General features: G+C 41.9%; 1 pseudogene; it reads right to left on the bottom strand.

Moving 5' to 3' along the window:
• Positions 1–536: 536 nt before the first annotated feature.
• LOC120572950 lies at positions 537–24,097 on the bottom strand (annotated as a pseudogene).
• Between the last annotated feature and the right edge of the window lie 212 nt (positions 24,098–24,309).

Genomic DNA, 24,309 nt, shown 5'->3' with positions numbered 1-24,309 from the left:
ATGCATGGTCATAATTGTCATTTAGTCTCACAAGGCCCGCAGCTTTTGATTTGTGCGCCAACAGTCAAAGGCTAAAATTAATAATGGGGTGCTATAGAACCACCATGCGATGGTCGAGCCAAAATGCGAAGTAGTTCCTACCAAATTTCGTGAATGCTAAAGAATCTTCTACTATCTATCTATCCTTCTTTCACATTCAAGCCAGCAATGCAGTGTAGTCGCAGCTTTTCGGTACCAAACATTCAATAATGAGTGCAACAGGACATGTATAGTACAGAACAGTAGGCTATGTTTAGGAACCCCAAAAATATGGATAAAACACTTTAAAAAAATGAACAAGAATTTACTGTAGATAGCCCTAGTCTTATGTGATTTAACAGGACGTAGAAGGAAACAGTGTTGAGATTAATAATAACATGCAATTTTCTGTATGGAGTATAGTACATTACATTACATTTTAGCTGATGCTTTTATCCAAAGCGACTTACAATTGCTACATATGTCAGAGGTCGCATACCTCTGGAGCAAATAGGGGTTAAGTGTCTTGCTCAGGGACACATTGGTTGATGTATCGCAGCGGGAATCGAACCCGGGTCTACCACACCTAAGGCATGCGTCATATCCACTGCGCCATCACCACCTCCATAGTATTGTATTATGGGTATTTTATCTGTTGAACTGTTAACATTTGGCAAAATAAAATGTAATTGACAAAGCACACCATGGCTACGCTTTCCTTTCATTTGTCTTAAATTCAACGAGCAATTTGTTGTATTTTAGCAGAATACTAAGCAGCAGAAAGGCTGTTAACATTTGGCAAAATAAAATGTAATTGACAAAGCACACCATGGCTACGCTTTCCTTTCATTTGTCTTAAATTCAACGAACAATTTGTTGTATTTTAGCAGAATACTAAGCAGCAGAAAGGCAGAACTGAGTACATTTTAATGTTTATTTATTCATTATTGTGATATTCAACAACATTGGGGCATATTTTCCTCATACTGTGCTGCCCTAATAACTACCCTGAAATTGTGTCTTATGCTGCATAGTGTTGCAATATTTTAATTTCTATCTGTATCATCTTTTAGTCTAATTTGTTTAATATGTAAATAGATATTTTTCTAAATTATCTGATGTTATGAAGTCATTGTTTTCATTTGTGAACCTTCTCGTCAAAAAAACTTTTTCTGAACCATGGCGTGTATTAGGGGACGTTAAGGGAGACCACTGCAGAACATTTCAATTTTCACCAGGTCTGACATGTGACAATTTAAGGACTCTATCTATCATTGACATTCAAGCCAGCAAATGCATTGTAGCATCAGTCTTTTAGCATTCAAGATTAACACCGCAATTTTTTCAGATCTCTATCTTCCTTTACTTATTCATTTAACACAAATAAGTAGGGATGTAACGATACACATATTGGTATTGAACCGTTCGGTATAAGGCTTTCGATTAGGTACGCAGTAAAACCGAACAATTTGTTGGACTAATCCTATTTGCTTTAGAAAAGAAAGAGCTTAAAATGTGTGAAATACAATGTTCTCAGTGCCGCTGCACTCAACAAAGCAACCCAAACGACGTAACAGGCAACATGCTGTCTGCCCCTCCCACCCCCAAAGAAAAACACTACCCCAGTCAGAAAGGCTATGCTGAACTAGCTCGTTGCAATATGGCTAGTAACGTTAATGTGACTATTACCAGACCAGATTTAGAAGATCCTCTAATAACCAACAAGTCTGGTGTTTGGAGCCACTTTGGTTTCCCTGTAAGTTATGAGGGTGATGGCAAGAGAGTGGTGGATTAAAACAACGGTATGTCACATCTGCTACACGAGAATAGGCTACACCAGTGGGAATACTACAAACATGTCAACTCATTTACGCCGACATCACCTCAGTATGTCAATAACTGGAACTAGATGAAAGCATGAAGAACTATCCCCACAGCATTTTGGCAACAATTTCAAACTGATTCCAACAGGGCAAAAGACATCACTGAAAAGTTTTCCCACATTGTTCACACCAGTACGGCTTCTATCCAGTGTGAATGCGTTGATGTGTTTTTAGGTGACTCGGTCGTGTGAAAGCTGCCTCACATTGATCACAGCTGTAATACTTCTCTCCAGTGTGAATGCGTTGATGGTTTTTTAGGTAACTCGGGCGTGAGAAAGCTGCCTCACATTGATCACAGCCATACGGCTTCTCTCCAGTGTGAATGTGTTGATGGTTTTTTAGGTGACTCTGTTGTGTGAAAGCTGCCCCACATTGATCACACCAGTACGGCTTCTCTCCAGTGTGAATGCGCTGGTGTTTTTTAAAGTTACAACTCTCAGAAAAGGTTTTCCCACATTGATCACACCAGTACGGTTTTTCTCCAGTGTGAGTGCGTTGATGTATTTTTAGGTGGCTATGTTGTGCGAAAGCTGCCCCACATTGATCACATCTGTACGGCTTCTCTCCTGTGTGAATGCGTTGATGGTTTTTTAGGTGACTCTGTTGTGTGAAAGCTGCCCCACATTGATCACACCAGTACGGCTTCTCTCCAGTGTGAATGCGTTGATGTATTTTTAGGTTACTCTGTCGTGTGAAAGCTGTCCTGCACTGATCACAGCTGTAAGGCTTCTCTCGGGGGGGGGTGGGGTGGGTGTGTTTTTTTTGGGTGGTTTTGGGGGGGGGGAGGGGGGGCCTGGGGAAAAGGGGGAAAGGTGTTTTCCAGTGTGAACTCTCTGATGAATCTTTAAATAGTTTGATGTTGTGAAGGATTTGTCACATTGCTGAGAGTGGTGACATTTCGGTCCCTCTCCTCCTCTTCTTTTCTATACCAAAAGAAAAAACAGAGAGAGAGAGAGTTAGTGAACAACTTTTTTTAAACCCTGGACTTTCTCTTGCTCACAATTTCGACTCTTCATACAATAATTTATTGTTCACCATTGTGGATGATCACAGGGAGGTGGAGCAGCATTACAAGCAGCAGGCCCATAGTCCACAACAGGTGCACAGCCCAGAGCGTGAGCATCACGCAGAGACACCCAGCAGCAACCCCATAAGACAAGCGAGGGAGACCAACCAGGCAAGCCAAAGTGAAATGGCCAAAATCCATCGAAAAAGCCGCCTGTGAAAGCTTTTACCAAGATCTGCACACCGTCCTTGAGAATTCGCCACGAGGCAGCACAATCACCAAGCTAAACCTCTTTGGCAGCATTGTTTATGGGTAGGCCAAATAGAGGTTTGGGGAGGTAATCTAGCGGAAGAACATCCTTAGGGAGATGGGAAGGCATGAGCAAGAGATTTACAAGCTTGTGAACGAGAGGAGGCTGCTTAGGAGGTCCTGGCAAAAAGCAGATGAGAACGAAAAGGAGTGTCTGAAAGTGCTCTGTGACCAGATCAGAAGCTGGCTTGCAACACTGAGAAGGGCAGAGTGGATCCGAAAGTGAAGAAGCAAGAAAGAGGAGCGAAGTAGTTTCTTTTGGGATCCTTTGAGATATGCCCGATGCCTATTGGAAGAGAAGAGCAGGAGGCTGGAAGCCATTGAGGAGGAGCTTGAGGAACACATCAAGAACCAGCTAACCGACCAAGAAAAGAACATCACGCTTGGGTCGCCAGGGCATGAGTCAGCCCTCGTATTTGACACGACACCACCCAAAAAGGACTGAAGTCAAGATAGTGGTAGACAGGGCAAGGTCTGCCTCTGCACCAGGTCCCAATGGCATGCCCTACAAGGTTTATAAGAACTGCCCTATGGTGCTGAAGCTACTCTGGAGGCTGATAAAAGTAGCAAGGAAGACCCAGAACATCCCCTCAGAATGGAGCCGAGCAGTGACAACCTTCATCCCAAAAGAACAGAATTCCTGCAACATCAACCAGTTTAGAGGCAATGTACTTCTAAACGTGGAAGGGCCAAGCGTATTCGGAACCTCATTTCCACCTTTTTGCTACACAACACAGGATGCAACAACAGGCTGGCACCACTTTGAGAAAGGCATTGCAATGGGTTGCTCAGTCTCTCACACCCTCTTCACAGCAGTCTTTGAAATCCTTATCGGTGGGAGACAGATGGTCCGAGAGATGAGAGGACATTCAGGCCAATGACTGCCAGCCCTGCAGAGTTACACGGATGATGTAACCACCCTTCTTCAAAAAGCAGCCTGGACCAACCAGCTAATGACGAGGTTTGAAGAACTCCTTAGTTGGGCCATGATGAGGATAAAACCGTGTAAGTCCCTGAGTCTCTCTATATGCAAAGGAGCCAGAAATGATCACATCTCTTTCATAGTGAACAGTGAGAAGATTCCAACACAGGCAGAACAACTTGTCCGGAGCCTTGGGAAACTGTATACGGCTGCCTTTTCAGATAAGCACATGGTTAATACAGTAATGTTACAACTCACCGAAGGTCTGACACAGATCAACAATAGTCATCTTCCAGGTAAAGTCAAGATCTGGTGCTACCAAATTCACCTTATACAGGCGGCTAATGTGGCCTCTAAAGATGTGTGAGATAACCACCTCCACTTTGCAGAAGATGGACTCAAAAGCCAACAACTACATCAGGAAGTGGCTAGGCTTACCCTGGAGCCTCTCCAGCGTTGGCCTGTTTTGGAGGAATGCACTTCAACTGCCACTGAAGTCAATCCTGTTGGGCTACAGCCAGGAGAAGGAGAGGCTTGTCCTAGTGCTGAGGGACTCGTCGGACCCATCTGTGCAGAACACTAAAGCCCCAGTCCAAACCGGTCGCAAGTGGAGGGCAGAACTAGCAGTCGACCAGGCTATCAGCAGGCTGAAACACCAAGAGATTGTTGTCAGGACAGAGTCAAGGAGAACTGGCCTGGGGTGGGGGACTGCTCCGAAGATATGGTCCAAAGCCAAAAGGAAGGAGAGGAAAGACCTAGTGATTTCCGAGGTGGTCAGGACAGAAGAGAACTATCAGATCAAAGCCCCTAGCCAACGACAGCAAATGACCTGGGAAGGAGTAATAAGCAGGACCATAGGTTGGGCCGACATGTGGAAGAGCCACCAAGCCAGACTGAGTTTCCTCATAAAGTCCACCTATGACACCCTCACAAACCCCAGCAACCTCTGTCTGTGGTATGGTTTAGAGGAGAGCTGCCAGCTCTGCAATGCCCCAAATGCGAGCCTGCAACACATCCTGTCAAGCTGCAAAACAGCACTGACCCAGGGTCGGTACAGGTGGCACCATGACCGAGTCCTGCGGAAGCTGGCGGAGATCCTGGAGGTACGCAGAGCAGAAACAGCCAGGGAGAGCCTATCACCGACACAAGGCGGCCAATCCACTTCATCAGAGAGGTAGGAGGGGCCCTTAACATCACGCAGCCATAGAGATCAGCCCTGGCAGGCAGTTGTGAGTGGAACCTGAGAGTGGACCTTGATCGGCAGCTCAGGTTTCCAACAGAGATCACCACAACCAACCTTTGACCAGACATCATTCTCTGGTCTGCCACAGCCCGGGCAGTAATCTTGGCAGAGCTCACTGTCCCGTGGGAGGGAGGAATGGAGGCAGCCTTTGAGAGGAAAAAAGACCAGTACTTTGACCTCACACCCGAATGCAGAGAGGCTGGGTGGTCAGCTGTCAGTTACCCGGTGGAAGTCGGCTGTAGGGGGTTCATGGGTAAACGTACTGCAGGGGCTACATTTTTTAAAGTTTGTAGGGGGCGCTAGCAAGCCATTTTTGTGCGCCTATTCCCGAAACCCTTAAAATACGTAAAGTTTCACCAGAATTGATGCAACCGCCAATTTTGGTGAGTTTTTGAATATGTTAAGCCCCACAAAAAGGCAATTAATTTGCTGGAGGAAAGGAAAGAAAAGGAAAGGAAAGGAAGAATTCCATCAGTTTCAATAGGGTCTTCGCCGCTGTTGGCGCTCGGCTCCTAATAAGATTTATTTCTCTCTGTCTACTGTACAATGATAAATCCAAGTACAAAACAACTGGTCAACATTTACTTATTCCATACATATGGAATAAGTAACTGTTAGTTATACAGGAGAGAAGCCAGTCATTTAAGGTTGTGGCACAACCTTTCAGTGCTTGGTTTTCATTTTGTGACTATTGATTGAATAAAGAACTATTTTTCCAGTCTCATTCCTTCATTAAAGTTATCTTTAAAAGGCTGAGGAGGAGCGACTAGGTTGAGTCAGGCTGAAGTAATTTGGATAGATGCGCGTTCACAGCTTTCCTCAACAGACCGTGAGGTCGATAATAGATTTCCTGATGCTAAAATGGAGAATATGCGTTGTGCATACTTTACACAGAAGGAGCAGCAGCTTCTTATGGAAGTTTGATGAAGTGAAACACATTATTTGTAAAGAAGAAACACGGCCGCTGTAATGAAACAGCGAGAAAAAGCGTGGCAGACGATGCCGGACTACCTGAATGATATAAGTAACCTAAACATATACATTTACTGACCACTGCTCTGAACTGAAACCATCATAATCATACCATTCAAGGAGTTAGGCTACTAATCATTTACACACATTAACAGTTGTAACTAGGGCTGCACAATATATTAGAGCCTGACCGATACATCGGCGGGCTGATATCACATTATTAGGCATTTTCCAAACTATCGGCATCGGCATTTATAATGACCGATAAATTAATATTTAAAAAATACAATTAAAACGGACAAAACACCCTTCAACCATGTTATGAGACTTGGCGTTGCATAGTTTGTCCACCAGAGGGTGCTCTACAACGTCCCTGTTAGTAACACTCTTCGATTTGTTTTTGTTCAAAGGACTTTAAGTTTCATATCTTAAGTTTGTAATTTTATACATTTTATTTATCAGAGCTTTAATATATTTTGATGTTCTGTTGAGACAATAAAACAAACAAGTTTATTTTTAAACTGCATTATCATTATTTTAGTCAGGACTCAAATAACTACAAATGACTAATGTTAGGGAAATCTGTTTGTTTTGTTACACGTTTCTGGATTTTTTTTTATGTATATCGGCCGATATATTGGAATATCATAATATTTGTATCAAAATCGGCCTTAAAAATCCTTTATCGGGCTGGCTCGTGTTAACTTGAAACGGGTAATCCTTGTGGTCCATTCAAAATGATTGTAAAATACCCTTTTCTCATCCGTTCTTGTCATTTAACAGCAATTTACTGGTGAAAGTTATTATTGTTATGTTATTATTACATTTTTAATAAATCATTTAAATTCCTCACTTTTTTGTGCTGATCCGAAAAATGTATCCAATCTGTGACTCAAAACTGTGATCCTAACCGAACCATGAGTTTGGGGATCCATTACACCCCTAATATTTTGCATGTATGTATATGCATGTGCATATTTGTTAGAAATATGATTTGCATTCTACTATCTTCATTAATATTGAAACGGTTTGCATATTATACTTGTTGCTCTTCCACAAGATAACATGGAGCCACTGGCTATCATGTCTGGAGCCTGAGGACAGAATATGCGTCTCTCTAACCAGATAAGGGGGATGTCATCGACTCTGACCCGATGGAGGAGACAACATCTAAACTGACCAGATAACAACTGACAACATCAACTTTGTATTGTGATTATGTTTCACTCATAAATATGGCGATGTAGGGGGCTGCTCGTTAGTCACTTTCTGTACTTGTGTTGTGAGTACTGTAAACTGATTCTACTTGCAAGTAAAACTAACTTTATAATATCTTCAGTGGTCTCTGTCTATTCTTCATAATGAAATTATTCTAACAACTATTGCAATGTGGAGAGTCATTTATATATAAATCCTAAAAGACATTTGTGAAACCCTCTGTGTGCATTTATTAATATTGAGATTAGATTTCTGGGACTCTTCAGTCTGGAGTAACCTCTTTCCTTCGCTCACCTGCTCCTTCTTCCTCTCGCTCCCTCGCTCATCAGAGTCTCCCGAGGCCTTACTGACAACTTTCCTCTTGCCCTCCTTCTTCTCCTCCTTCTCCTTGTGTTTCTGCATGTACTCGGTGATAAGGTCGGGGCAGTCCAGGTTGTCTTGAGGCTCCCATGTGTTATCTTCACTGGAAAGGTAAGTGCAGACAGAAGAAAATCTCCTCAGGCTTTTGTTTTTAGGCAATAAATTCTCACTCAGTTAATATTTGAATAATAATCAAATGTAATGCTCAATTGCAGACTGTAAAATAATATGTACTACTTAGGCGTATGCATTGTCAAAGCCATTACAAGCATGTGCTTGTTGTTACATGTTCTGTCCACTAGATGGGCTTCTAAAATCAGCCTGGCCTTGAAGGGACCTGCACAACTTTGTTTAGATTCATTTCCCACCATAAGCTACTATTTTAGTGATTTATAAGCAACCTCCTTCTTGCAGATTGTCTCGTTACTGAGAATACAGCTATTAGAAGCTAATATATGAAGTAGACACTAACTGACAGCTGTAGGGCAGCTAACAAACTTTAGCTTTCTCCATGAAGCTCCCAGCTAAGCTAACATTACTATACCTCGCGACACAGTTTGAAAACAAGAATGAGCTAACTATTGCTTACATAAGCACTTTGGCTCGGTGGATGTCAATTTTAAAGTCACGTAAAAAATACTTCCCGTCCTTGAGATTTCCAGCTGCAGCCTATCACTCCCCCGTGTGCTAACGTTACTCAGTACATAACCTTAGTTACGTAATGTTGTACTAACATTACTCAGTACATAACCAAAGCTCTGTAATGTTGTACTAACGTACGGTACATAACGTTAGCTTAGACATCACAATGCCTTGTGTTTCTCAGTTATTGGTCATAAGAAGTGACATGAGTGACACAAGTGGGTAGGCCAAGGCGAAAAGAGGGTGATTACCTAACATTAGCCAACATATTTATAAAAAAAGTCACATTCGAATAGTATTGATTTTTTTACGATTCAAATTATATTCAAATTTTGGCATTCATGGTCGGCTGCAGGGTACAAGCGGCCAAAATGGGTTTTCTCAGGAGGGTGGATGGCGTCTCCCTTAGAGATAGGGTGAGAAGCTCAATCATCCGTGAGGAGCTCGGACTAGAGCCGCTACTCCTTTGCGTCGAAAGGAGCCAGTTGAGGTGGTTTGGGCATCTGGTAAGGATGCCCCCTGGGCGCCTCCCTAAGGAGGTGTTCCAGGCATGTCCGGCTAGGAGGAGGCCTCGGGGAAGACCCAGGACTAGGTGGACGGATTATATCTCTAACCTGGCCTGGGAACGCCTCAAGATCCCCCAGTCAGAGCTGGTTGATGTGGATCAGGAAAGGGAAGTTTGGGGTCCCCTGCTGGAGCTGCTACCCCCGCGACACTACCCCAGATAAGCGGACGAAGATGGATGGATGGATTTCGGTATTCGTTGCGACAGCACTAAATATATATTATATATATATATATACAGTACAGGCCAAAAGTTTGGACACACCTTCTCATTCAATGTGTTTCTTCATTTTCATGACTGTTTACATTGTAGATTCTCACTGAAGGCATCAAAACTATGAATGAACACATATGGAATTATGTACTTAACAAAAAAGTGTGAAACAACTGAAAACATGTCTTATATTTTAGATTCCTCAAAGTAGCCACCCTTTGCTTTTTTTGATAACTCTGCAAACCCTTGGTGTTCTCTCAATGAGCTTCATGAGGTAGTCACCTGAAATGGTTTTCACTTCACAGGTGTGCTTTGTCAGGGTTAATTAATGGAATTATTTCCCTTATTAATAATGTATATATAATATAAATGAGAATGAAAATAAAAGGAAACTCATTTGAATGAGAAGGTGTGTCCAAACTTTTGGCCTGTACTGTATACATACAGTCAGTCAGACAGACATATATACACACACACACATATATACTCATACTTACTCTGAGAACCCCTTAAATTTCAGCAGAAACTCTACTCTTCCCTTCACCACTCTGCGGTCCAAAACCTTCTCCACCACATACTCCTCGTCTTCCTCCTTCACTGCTGCTGCAGGCTGCTCCTCCTCCTCGGCCTTCTTTCCTGCTATGGTCGCCAGCTTGACGTCTGCTGAGGGCTCCTTTGGTAGACCAAAGGTGGAAACATACAGAGATACTGATACAAGGGTTAGAAGAACTAATGGGAGGTGGGAGTGAATTATAGTTTACCATGTTTTACTATATTAAAATGTTCTGTTTGAATGGAGAAAATGCAAGGGCTGATGAGGTAACCAATCCATAGGACTTCAGAGTGTGAAGTATCTCCTGCAAACTGAACTGAAATACTGAACTGAAAACTGAAAAAACAACTAAAATGGAAGCCACAAAAGTCATTAACTGGAGCTACAAGCTACATGCACAGTAGCCTCAATCAACGACAGTTCATTTACCAGAAAATTACCAGATCTTCCTTGCCTTGCAAAACAGGAAACAACAACAGACTTTGAGCTAAAATGATCGTGCAACAAGGCAGGCCTGGTTGGTTCTTTTGGGGAATAATTGACCCTACCAACAACCACATGCTTATAGTGGCATTGACAATGAATAGGCCTGAGTAGTGTAGTGCATATTAATAACTAAATCTTTTAATTTTATTTGAATAACAGCATAGCAACCTGTCTGCTAACTTGTTGCTCTCTCTAATATAACCAATATAAGCTGCTCTGTTTAGGCTGCAAAATGTGTAGTGAAGATAACAGGTAGACGCTCAGTCTAGGTGCTAGTTCTGGGTTCACCAGGTTCACTCAGGTATGTCGGCCACTACTTAAGGCCAAACATTCCAGAGTATGAAATGAAGAGCTGAAAGATGGTTCTTATTCAGTTTATTTCTTCCTCTTTCTTGTGTGTGTGAGAGAGTTTGAGTGTGGTTTCTATAAAGAGAGAAACAAAATGCAAATGAATAAAAGGAAACATATGTACACACTCATTCCTCCTTAAGCAGTAATATACATGACCAAACGTGATATAAACAATAGACAGAATATGGCTATATATCATTTAAATAATGTAAGCAGAGAAAAGGGTTTTAAACGCTTATTAAATGGGATTCTCATAGATTTTCTCCCATCTGTTAAGTTACCGCTAACTTAGACAAAACTTCCTGTTATCTATGATACGCTTTAAAGCCTCCAACTAACTAAACGGCCGGATGCTTTTATTGCGAAAACCTCGGATCGGATGCTATGTTCCGTTCAAGCTAGCAAAGCCTCGATAGCGGTACAGATAACTATATTTAACACAACTTACTTCTTATTTTACTCAACCGCAAAGTACTGAACAATCCTAACAACAAGTAGTAAAAGAACATGCTTAAACACGACGTACTGAGTCGGGTGAGCCGAAAGGCGATAAACTAGCATGTATGAACATAGATATAATTAGCACAACGGTTGCGTAGCGACCCCTTAAACTCCTAATTCTCATCCACATCAAACATCAGAAATAACCGCTGCTTTAACAAAGAAATTCAATATGAAACCTTCCCTTGATGAGTGACCTGTATCTAGGCTACGAATAGCTGCCATGGAATCTCTACATATTAGAGCTCTCAATCTTCAAGTATACAGATAGAACATTATTTAACCTATATCCATCTCTTTTGTTACATTCTGGAATATATATCCCAATACCAAAATGCCCATTTTGTGGATCTTTTGATCCATCTGTATATATTTTTAACATTTCCATAGAATGACATTTTTATACATCCCTGGAAATATGCTGCAAAGCTTTGTTCATTTGGATACTGTCTTTCCTTCCAATAGTTCACTGTTAAACTCTGGTGATGGAAGAATCCATGGGGGATTAGCACTTATGCCACCTTTCCCACTGGCAGTTGAAATCAGCTCCAATACGGCTTCAAAACGACCGGAAGTCATTCCTTTCCTCTGGAGATTCGCAGACCGCATGCAAATGGGTCCGAACCGGGTTGGAATGAGTGCGGTGCGAAACAAATCGTGTCAGTTGGTCACCTGGATGCGTTCAAAAAATGTAACTCTTGCGACAGGCTACGGACGGTTCCTATCTGACAATTCCAGCAGAAGTTAGCGTTGCTATGGTACTGATAAACAAACCTGCTAATGCTAATTGGTGAGCTAGCAAAAGCGTCAAACTATTGACATTATACTGCTATATCACATTTAACCGGCCTGACATGTCAACGTCCTGGGCAACTTTTCTCCACGCAGCAGCCTTTCTGTTTATATCTATATAGCCCTCATCAGAGAGGTCATAGAGAATCGTACATTCAGACACTTATCAGTCATTACAGTTTCTCCGCCATTTTTATTATACTCACTTCCGATACTTTTCAACGGTGTAGTACGACATCCGCTGGGGGCGTATTGCGTATTAAGGAGTTGATTTCAAATGCCAGTGGGAAGGCAGCGTTAGAACCAGTGAAGGACTAAGTTTCAGTTCTTTAATGCCATATTGTTCTGCTATACTGTTGATGTTCCAACCAAACCCTGTTGATTTTGTTTGATATTCCCAGCAATCATTAAGAACTGAAATTGCTGGATTATTAATACTAACCCAGTATGTTAGAGACAATTTAACATACCTAAGCCTGAGTGGAGATTCTTCTGATTTTACTCATAAAGCACACGTAGGGGTTGTTTTTATAACTCCTAAAGCAATTCTTATAGCTTTGAATTGAATCCTCTCAAGTTTTCTTAGAGGTTTTGCATGCTGGACTATAAACTACACATCCATAGTCTATGGTAGATCTTATGCTACATCAACTACTACTTATCAACATGCTGTATATGACGTTTCCATGTAAGTCTTTCATCCAACCACCTCCCAGATATTTAAATTTCTTTTCTATTTCAACTGATTGATTGTAGATCATAACTTTATGCCAGCAATCTAGTTAACCCTTGTGTTGACTTCGGGGCAATTCTTTATTTTTTTTAATTTTATTTAACCTTTATTTATTCATTAATTTTGTTTTATATCAGAAAATATGGGATGTAGAAATAAGCGTAAATGTGTAGAAGAAAAGTTTTACAATTTAAAATGTTGGAAAAAAGCAAAAACTTAAAAAGGCATCAAAAACGTCAAAAGAATTTTTTTTTTCAAGGTTGACGGGAAGACAACACAAGAGTTAAGTTTTAGCAATTTAGCACATTTTGTAGGAATTGACTTTCTATTTACTTTTCAAAAGAGTTTTCCCCTTCCTGTCCAATAAAAAACATTTATCTCCAGATGTGTGTTGATGTTGAATGTTTGTGATAAAGAGTCATAAAGAAGAATAAAAAAAAGTAAGAAACTTAACATGAAAGTTCTATTCAGTTTATTTAAGAAGACAGAGCAAATTAATCAAATGAATGATTATACAGGAGTTAAAAATAACAGAATTAGCCAAACACTTGTAAACTTCCCCCCGAATACAACCAGCTGTTCTCATGTGTCTAATCCACTGAAGAAGACTGTGGGATACTATATATATATATATATATATATATATATATATATATATATATATATATATATATATATTTATATTTATATTTATATATAGTTCATTGACACTCAAAACAAACTTCATTTTCAGCATCTCACTGAGGTATTCCTATTTACTGAAATAAATACTTCATCTGACACAAGCTAGCATTAGCTTATTTCAGTATCCGAACAGTCACTATACTTATTAGCTTAAAAGGATTATTATCTTTTCTGATATTAAATTCAACGCTTTCATAATAGTTAAATATTGTACATCTTTTTCATCTGTGAAATATTATTCCATGTTGCTTAGTTCAGCATTTCTTTTACATGAAGATCCAAAAGCAGTACAAAAATACTTATCTTCTTTAAGATCAGTTGTTTGTCCCAAGATGGCGGCGGCACAGACGCAGTTTAAACACATTAACTGTTCAATGTTCAATGTTGTGATTAAAACTTCTCAGTTATGAAGATTTGCTTCTTTTCTTCGTCTTAAGGGAAAATAAACTAAATATTTCAGCAATTTGACATCACCTTAGTAAACAATGATGGGATTGTCCTTAGTAAACAATGATGGGATTTTTTTTAAATTAAGAACAAATACTCCTTCGTTGCAACATTAGGTAAATAGCTCTAGCAGTTGAACCCTGAAATCTAAATATTTTATTACAGGAATAAACGCTAATTTTGAGAATTAATCCCTTCAAACGGGAGGGAGCGTAATATGGAGTCATAGCTAGGATAACATCCATGTTGTTCAAAAGATAAAGTTACTGCTGACCAGCCTTCAATGTGGAGAGAAGATCAGAATATAACAACACAGCTATCAGCTATCATGAGGAAACAGCTTGGCTCTGAAACATGTTCACAATGAGGCAGTGTGAATGAGCTGGTGGTGTCTTTTAAGGCTTTTACAAAGAGAAAAATGTTTCCCACATTGATCACAGCTGTAAGGTTTATCTCCTGTGTGAATGTGTTGATGGATTTTTAGGGCACTCTTTTGTGTGAAAGCTGCCCCGCATTGATCACAGCTGTAGGGCTTCTCTCCAGTGTGAGTGCGTTGATGGTTTTTTAGGGCACCCTGTTGTGTGAAAGCTGCTCCACATTGATCACAGCTGTACGGCTTCTCTCCAGTGTGAGTACGTTGATGTTTTTTTAGGGTACACGGTCGTGCGAAAAATTCTCCACATTGATCACAGAGGTACGGCTTCTCTCCAGTGTGAGTACGTTGATGTTTTTTTAGGGTACTCTGTCGTGTGAAAGCTGCCCCACATTGATCACAGCTGTGCAGCTTGTCTCCAATGTGAATGAGTTGATGACTTTTTAGGGCACTCTTTTGTGTGAAAGCTGCCCCGCATTGATCACAGCTGTAGGGCTTCTCTCCAGTGTGAGTGCGTTGATGGTTTTTTAGGGCACCCTGTTGTGTGAAAGCTGCTCCACATTGATCACACCTGTACGGCTTCTCTCCAGTGTGAATACGTTGATGGTTTTTTAGGGTACTCTGTCGTGCAAAAGCTGCCCCGCATTGATCACAGCTGTACGACTTCTCTCCAGTGTGAGTGCGTTTATGTTTTTTTAGGACACTCTGTCGTGTAAAAGCTGCCCTGCATTGATCGCAGCTGTACAGGTTCTCTCCAACGTGAATGCGTTGATGCCTTTTAAGGATACTCGGTCGTGTGAAAGCTGCCCCACATTGATCACACCTATACGACTTCTCTCCAGTGTGAATGCGCTGATGGCTTTTTAGGTTACTCCGTTGTATGAAAGCTGCCCCACATTGATCACACCTATACGGCTTCTCTCCAGTGTGAATGCGCTGATGGCTTTTTAGGATACTCGGTCGTGTGAAAGCTGCCCCACATTGATCACACCTGTATGGCTTCTGTCCAGTAAGAACTCTCTGATGAATCCTTAAATATCCAGATGTGAAGAATTTGTCACAGTGCTGACAGTGGTGACGTTTGAGTCCCTTTCCTCTTCTCAGTTTCTATAGCAACAAATAAACAGAGACTTAGTGAACAAACTTATTTAAACTCTGGACTTGCTCTTACTCACAATTTTAACTTCATATATAGAAATTATGACAATTTAGAAAAATGTGTGCCGGTTGCAGACATGTTATTATGGAAACAAATAACTTTTCTTCTTCTGAAATATTCTACAAGTTGTAATGAAACAGCAAGAGAAAGCGTGGCATCGACGATCGCGGACCTGAATGCATAAGCAGCCTAAAAATATACATTTACTGACCATTGCTCTGAAACCATCATAATCATACCATTCAAGGAGTAACCGTGGCTTGAAAAAGTATTCATACCCTTGAACTTTTCCACATTTTGTCACGTTACAACCACAAATGTAAATGTATTTCATTGGGATTTTATTTGATAGACCAACACTAAGTGGCACATAATTGTGAAGTGGAAGGAAAATGATACATGGTTTTCCATTTGTTTTTCAAATAAAAATCTGAAGTGTGGAGTGCAAAATAATTCAGCCCCCTTTACTCTGATAGCCCTAAATAAAATCCAGTGCAACCAATTTCCTTCAGAAGTCACCTAATTAGTAAATAGAGTAAATAAAGAGTCCAGCTGTGTGTAATCTAATCTCAGTATAAATACAGCTGTTCTGTGAAGGCCTCAGAGGTTTGTTAGAGTGAACAAACAGCATCATGAAGCCCAAGGAACATACCAGACAGGTCAGGGATAAAGTTGTGGAGAAGTTTAAAGCAGGGTTAGGTTATTAAAAAAATATCCAAAGCTTTGAACATCTCATGGAGCACTGTTCAATCCATCATACTTTTTTCGGCTTAGAATTACAGTAGGAACTGCCAAAAATACCACGACCTTGCCGACGGAACACACTTCATTGGCTTAGAATTACGGCAACAATCGCTAAACACACTGCAAACTCATGGTACTCTCTTCCCGATTTACAGTCCCCCTCTCGTGGCTTAAAATAACTCACCATTGTCGGCTCCGGTCTCTGAACTTCACTTTGTAAACAGCCATGGGCTGCTTGCCTGGTCCTCCGGTAACATTAGTAGTTAGCATGGCGGCGTAAGCCAGGACTAGCCAGGACCAGTCAAGATCACTTTACTGGCTGTGTCTCAATTGTTTTTGCAAGTAACCAGCTTGGGTACTCTAGCTATATAATTCAATGTGAGTACACAAATGTTGAAATTACATAAAACGCCCATCCCTAGTGGCTGTGATAAATTAGCCTGAAGCTAATGCTTACCTGTTCAGGAGGAAATAAGCCAATTCTGCTTCCTTTTGGGATCGAAGCTGTCTCCATCTTTCAAATACATCTCCAATATTTACCAGGGGTTTGTTACGTCTCTGGTCACGCAACTGTTAAAAACATGCCAGTTCTTTTTTAGGTCGGGTAGAATCTATCTCCGTTGATCCTGTTTGTTTGCTGCTTTCATGGCTGTACTAATGTTACAGCTGTAGCACGCTGGGTTTACATTTCTACAGGTATATCTGGCAACCTGGCCTTGCTGTCAAACTGGGCAGTTGATAACAACACACAGGCCAAAACAAACATAAATTCCGTCACGGAATGTAAATTTCAAAAAGAAAAAATACTGAGATTAGCATTGTTGTCAGAAAAGACAGTATTTCAGCTTAACATGTTTCCTTAATATCTGATGAGGCATTGGTGTCATTTTTGGATTTATTACAGTACATATTACATATTGGACCTTTAAGGAAGCTAATGTCATACCTGCAAACTCAGAAGTAGGGCTGTAACTAACGATTATTTTAATAATCGATCAATCTGTTGATTATTTTTTCGATGAATCGCATAAAAAACAAAAGCATTAATTTACATCAACTCAATACATACTTACATACATACTTGTTGTTTTATTTAATAGTTGTATGTAAAGGTAAGTAACCCAAAGAGACACACACACGTTCACTTGAAGCTTATTCATTCAATTATTACCATCATTGTAGTAAGTGCAAATTAAGTTCATTTATACACCACATTTAAACACAGCTTAAGATGACTAAGTGCTATAAAAGAACTTTAAAATGAAATTCAAAAGTACAACACACACATATATTTGTCAACAATGACTGATACAGGACAAAGCACAGAATATATACATGATAACAGACTGAAAAATGAATGGGCCACAAAAGGCGAGTGAATAAAAACGTCTCTTTAGTCTTGCAAACTATAACACCCCTGCTTTACTACTGTTATTAATGAGCTCACGCTAGCTTGTCATGCAAGTCAGCTGGATAACAAGTAAACACCATACCAGCACCAGAAGAGCTACTGGAGGGACGTTACATTCCTCACTTCAAAACGGAACAGAAGTAGGATTGTGTAGTGACTTCACCCTGCTGTTGAACTCCCTTCCTCCTCATCAAGGACTCCACCATGTTTATGTTTTAGGTGCTGAATCATCACTGTGGTGCTCCCATGCCATGCCGTGTCGTTTTTGCTTATCTTGCAATTAACACGTTTTCGATTTATTTAGTATAGTAGCTGGAGGATGATGGGGGATCATTGTCAATTTCCCAGGCGGAAGTCACTGATGTAGTCAAACAACTCCACAGTGGCAAAGCCCCTGGGAGTGATGAGATCCGTCCAGAAATGCTCAAGGCTCTGGGTGTGGAGGGGCTGTCCTGGTTGACACGCCTCTTCAACATTGCATGGAAGTCTGGGACAGTGCCAAAGGACACGGTGGCAGACCGGGGTGGTGGTTCCCCTTTTTAAAAAGGGGGGACCTGAGGGTGTGTGCCAATTACAGGGGTATCACACTTCTCAGCCTCCCTGGTAAAGTCTACTCCAAGGTGCTGGAAAGGAGGGTTCGGCCGATAGTCAAACCTCAGATTGAAGAGGAACAATGCGGATTCCGTCCTGGTCGTGGAACAACGGACCAGCTCTTCACTCTCGCAAGGATCCTGGAGGGAGCCTGGGAGTATGCCCAACCAGTCTACATGTGTTTTGTGGATCTGGAAAAGGCGTATGACCGGGTCCCCCGAGAGATACTGTGGGAGGTGCTGCAGGAGTATGGGGTGAGGGGGTCTCTTCTCAGGGCCATCCAATCACTGTACGACCAAAGCAAGAGCTGTGTCCGGGTTCTTGGCAGTAAGTCGGCCTTGTTTCAGGTGAGGGTTGGCCTCCGCCAGGGCTGCGCTTTGTCACCAATCCTGTTTGTAATATTTATGGACAGGATATCAAGGCGTAGTCGGGGTGGGGAGGGGTTGCAGTTCGGTGGGTTGGGGATCTCATCGCTGCTCTTTGCAGATGATGCATCATCGGCCTGTGACCTTCAGCACTTACTGGATCGGTTCGCAGCCAAGTGTCAAGCAGTTGGGATGAGGATCAGCACCTCTAAATCTGAGGCCATGGTTCTCAGCAGGAAACCGATGGAGTGCCTACTCCAGGTAGGAAATTAGTCCTTACCCCAAGTGAAGGAGTTTAAGTACCTTGGGGTTTTGTTCGCAAGTGAGGGGACAATGGAGCGGGAGATTGGTCGGAGAATCGGCGCAGCGGGTGTGGTATTACATTCAATTTATCGCACCGTTGTGACAAAAAGAGAGCTGAGCCAGAAGGCAAAGCTCTCGATCTACCGGTCAGTTTTCGTTCCTACCCTCACCTATGGTCATGAAGGCTGGGTCATGACCGAAAGAACGAGATCCAGGGTACAAGCGGCCGAAATGGGTTTCCTCAGGAGGGTGGCTGGCGTCTCCCTTAGAGATAGGGTGAGAAGCTCAGTCATCTGTGAGGAGCTCGGAGTAGAGCCGCTGCTCCTTCGCGTTGAAAGGAGCCAGTTGAGGTGGTTCGGGCATCTGGTAAGGATGCCCCCTGGGCGCCTCCCTAGGGAGGTGTTCCAGGAACGTCCAGCTGGGAGGAGGCCTCGGGAAGACCCAGGACTAGGTGGAGGGATTATATCTCCAACCTGGCCTGGGAACGCCTCGGGATCCCCCAGTCAGAGCTGGTTAATGTGGCTCGGGAAAGGGAAGTTTGGGGTCCCCTGCTGGAGCTGCTCCCCCCGCGACCCAACACCGGATAAGCGGATGAAGATGGATGGATGGATGGAATGGACACAATTGGCTTTTGAGATCCTATCCATGTTGTAATCCTTCATTACATTGACAGTATGTGCTCGGAAGCCACAATTTCTCCATCACAGCCAGCATGGCAGAGGCACCCTCATTGAATGTAGAAATAGCCATACTGGCTGCAGCCTCAAACCTGCTTTTCATTGCCTCCAGTGCCTCCAGGCTGCACTGTCACTGGACATCCGGTGATACATCCGGAGATTTTATGAATCATTCAAAAGACCAATATTTAGAACATTGGAGAAAGCAAACAAAGTAGACTAAATTGTTATTTGATAGAGTATCTTCACACTGTCAGAGATACGAAGAAGAGACGGATCCTGACTAAATACAGGCTCAGTGACCACCAACTGGGTCAGACAGACAGGTCAGAGAGAGACAGGCTCAGTGACCACCAACTGGGTCAGACAAAGGTGCACTTCCTCCTCCACTGTGAAAAAGTATCTTCACTAAGAGATTTACACTTTGGAAAAATAGCCAAAAAAATAAAACTTCCCAAAGTTAACATCAGAAAAGATGCTGGTAGTTCTCCTAGGAGAGGTGTCAGCAGCTCTACTGACAGCTAAATATGAATCTGCCTGCCACAGCCTGAGGGACTCACAACCACTTAGGATCCCAAAATTACAGATTTGTTTAGTATTTCATAGTAATTATAGTAGAATATTATATATGTGACACCTACATATTTAATATATGACATGTAGACCATGAATATCTGTAAACTGCTGAGAGTGAGAGAGAAAGAGAGAGAGCGTCTGATTACCTCTGCTGTCTGAACACTCCTGTTTTCTGAACGACACATCAACGTACTATGTGAAGGCATTTGATAATCTGTCAGTCTTAGTTTGTAATCCCCTGTCTCTTCTTGCTAATGACACCTGTTTTCGTCTTATTTGAGGTGATTTTCGACCATTTTTGATGCACTTCTTTTGACATTCTGAACTACCACGGAAATGTTGGAGCGCGTCGTGATGATTCTAAACGAATCACGTCAGAAATTGGCATCAGCCAATGAGATTGTGCATTTAGAGTTAAATCCCCCCTTTTACTTTACAGGATTGGTTGCTGATAAAAAGGAAATGACCATATTTGGATCAGACAGCATTGTACAAGAGAGAGAGAGCTTTATAACAGTATATGTCTTGACAGGGTGCAGACAGCGATGGCGGAGTAGCATAATGATTTAGAACGCCAACTTTTGTTGACTTTAGGTGAAATCTACTGACGCAAACAGACAAAGTGTAGTAAAATAAAGACCTAAATGTGTTAAATAAATTGACCAATAAAAAAACAATGTATTTGCCTGCCGTGTCTCGCCTTAAACAACAAAAACAACCACTAACACAAACAAACAACCGGCAGCTATAGACTGTAGACTGAAATACAGACACTTTTACACCGTTTAGTTGTCAGCATTTTAACCGTGTTTACTCCAGCTGCTAGCTAGCGGTAGGCTAACGTTACCTGCTGTCAGGTGTAGTGTTAACTGGCATCCCGTGCAGCGTTGTCTCAGTTCCCTCTAACGTCCATCTTCAGAGAGAAGCACAGGCATTTAAGTGGCACCTAAATAAGGCACCGAAATCCGCGTTGCTATTCGGTCCGGTAGATAACGGTCGTTAAGGCACCGGGTCTCGGACTTGTTTTTTTGGCAAGTTACCCAAGTTGTTACCAAGTGGTATTGCACAAAAGTAGAATTTATAAGAGCATCTTGACGTTGGGCGTTTCATGACTGCAAAGCCAGGCTGAGGAGGAGTGACTAGTAGGGGTGGGCGATATATATTGTATACAATATTATCAGAATTTGTTTGTGTTAATGATGTGCAAATTGTCATTATCGAGTATTTAAATTACTTACAAAACACGCATTGGAACGCTACACATTCACTCATGTCAACAACTTCTGAACGGTTGCCCGTTCAGAAGTCAGGTAGCAGCGGCTACCAGCTCTCCTGTCAGTGTATATTTATACAAGTACAGCCACACTGAACTAATCAATACAGGACTACGATACAACATAGCTGTTACAAGAGCCTTCCAGGTGGCTCATAACATCCCCGAGGACATAGCCAGACCGGGCGCTCCGTGGATTGTTGTTGGCCGCTAGCATGCTGAGCTAGCTACCGGCAGGCTCGAGACAAGAACTCTGGCAAGACCAGAGGCGGAGGAGGACTGTGCATTTTTGTGCATAATGAATGGAGTATCAACAGCAGAATCGTTGCTCACCACTGCTCACCTGACCTGGAAGCCCTGTTGGTAATATACAGGCCATTGTATTTACCACGAAACCAGCACACATAGCCCCCGATCCAACTACTCCTGATCCCAGCATACATCCTGACACTGCCCTATCCCAGCTCCAGGACTGCTTCCATAAGGACATGATTGTCTGCAATATGTTACAGAACAGAGCCCTTTATTTATTGTTAGGATTTCATCTTGCTTGTATGCTGCACAATTTACATTACAGCAGAGGTGTACAACTGAATGTTTACTCAGAGGTCAATGTTCCTACACTAGTTCAATTAGTATTTTGTATGTCTTAATTTTTTTTACTTTAATACTTACATTGTGCCCATTATCATCATCAGTGATTAAGTAACTCAGACCTTTAAAAACACATTTTTAAAGGATTATCATTATCGTCAAAATCGCCAAAAATATCAAGATATTATTTTTTGTCCATATCGCCCACCCCTAACGTGGCTCCACACTGCTAGTCTGTTTAATGATGATTGCATGTTGCTAGCAAATTGCCCTAACACAACCTGAATATCAACATGTGGCAGCATTCTGTCCCCTTCTCCTGTCTGAGCGCGAGTGATTGGCAGGAGATCAAAGCGATGAGTCTCATCACTGATTGGTCAATCATCTCAGGAGAGAGAGAGAGCAAGGGTTAATATGGGCTTTTTTTACAAGGCTAATATATGTCCTGAGCGCTGTCATCTCCTCCTTCTGACATGGTTCGAACTTTAAGAAAGAAACGCACTGAGCCCGCATGGCAACTTCAGGAGACTCGGATGAAGCTGGGAACACGCAGTTTCCACACCGAGGTAATCCACCGTGATATTTTAAATGAAAATGGTAATTGTTAGTGTCAACATTTTTACCGTGGTTGATTCTTACACCGGTAATTGTTACATCCCTAATGCGTAAGCAGCCTAAAAATATATATTTACTGACCACTGCGCTGAACTGAAACAGTCATAATCATACCATTCAAGGAGTTAGGCTACTAATCATTTACACAAATTAACAGCTGTAGCTAGGGCTGCACAATATATCCTAACTAATTATCTTAACTTGAAACAGGTAAACCTTGTGGTGCATTCAAAGTTATTGTAAAATACCCTTTTCTCATCTGTTTTTGTCATCTAAAAGATATTTGTGAAACCCTCTTCAGTCTGGAGTAACCTCTTTCCTTCACTCACCTCCTCCTTCTTCTTCCTCTTGCTCCCTCGCTCCTCTGAGTCTCCCCAGGCCTCACTGACAACTTGCCTCTTGCCTTCCTTTTTCTCCTCCTTCTCCTTGTGTTTCTGCATATAATCGGCGATAAGGTCGGGGCTGTCCAGGTTGTCTTGCGGCTCCCATGTGTTATCAACACTGGAAAGGTGAGTGCAGACAGAAGAAAATATCCTCAGGCTATGTTTTTAGGCAATAAATTCTCACTCCAATTCGTATTATTCCTTTTTTCTATTGACATTTTGTAGGGTTATTTGCGGGTCTGCAACTTATATATACATCATATGCTAGAGCTGTCAATCTTCCTCTATAATACCATTCAAATTCCATTTGATTTTCTTTTTAATATTCAAATATTTATTGCTCAATTGCAGACTGTAAAATAATATGTACTACTTAGGCATATGCATTGTCAATGCCATTACAAGCATGTGGTTGTTGTTACACGCTCTGTCCACTAGAGGGGCTTCTAAAATCAGCCTGGCCTTGAAGGGACCTGCACGCAACTTTGTTTACATTCATTTTCCACCACAAGCTACTATTTTAATGATTTATAAGCAACCTCCTTCTTGAAGATTGTCTCATTACTGAGAATACAGCTGTTAGAATGTAATATATGAAGTAAACACTAACTGACAACTGTAGGGCAGCTAACAAACTTTAGCTTTCTCCATGAAGCTCCCAGCTAAAATAACTAATGTTAACATAAGCACTTTGGCTCGGTGGATGTCGATTTTAAAGTCATGTTAAAACTATTTCCCGTCCTTGCGTTTTACAGCCGCAGCTTGTCACTCCCCCATATACTAACATTACTCAGTACATAACTTTAGCTCTGTAATGTACTAATGCACGGTACATAACGTTAGCTTGGACCTCACAATGCCTTGTGTTTCTCACTCCCGCTAAGTTATTGTTCATAATACGTGACATGAGCGACACATGCGGATAGGCTAAGGCTAGAAGAGGGAGATTAGCTAACGTTAGCCAACATATTTATAAAAAAAGTCACATTCGAATAGTATTGACTTTTTTTATTATTCAAATTATAATTGAATTTCAGCATTCGTTCCAACAGCCCTAATAAAAACATGTAAATAGACTCATACTTACTCTGAGAACCCCTTCCATTTCAGCAGAAACTCTACTCTTCCCTTCACCACTCTGCGGTCCAAAATCTTCTCCACCACATACTCCTCCTCCTTCACTGCTGCTGCAGCTGCAGGAGGTGCTGCAGGCTGCTCCTCCTCCTCCTCCTTCACTGCTGCAGCTGGAGGAGGTGCTGCAGGCTGCTCCTCCTCCTCCTTCACTGCTGCTGCTGCAGGAGGTGCTGCAGGCTGCTCCTCCTCCTCCTTCGCTGCTCCAGCTGGAGG

Source organism: Perca fluviatilis, chromosome 14 (assembly GCF_010015445.1).
Source record: "Perca fluviatilis chromosome 14, GENO_Pfluv_1.0, whole genome shotgun sequence".
Classification (NCBI taxonomy): Eukaryota; Metazoa; Chordata; class Actinopteri; order Perciformes; family Percidae; genus Perca; species Perca fluviatilis.
This window is presented reverse-complemented; position numbering and strand designations above follow the sequence as displayed.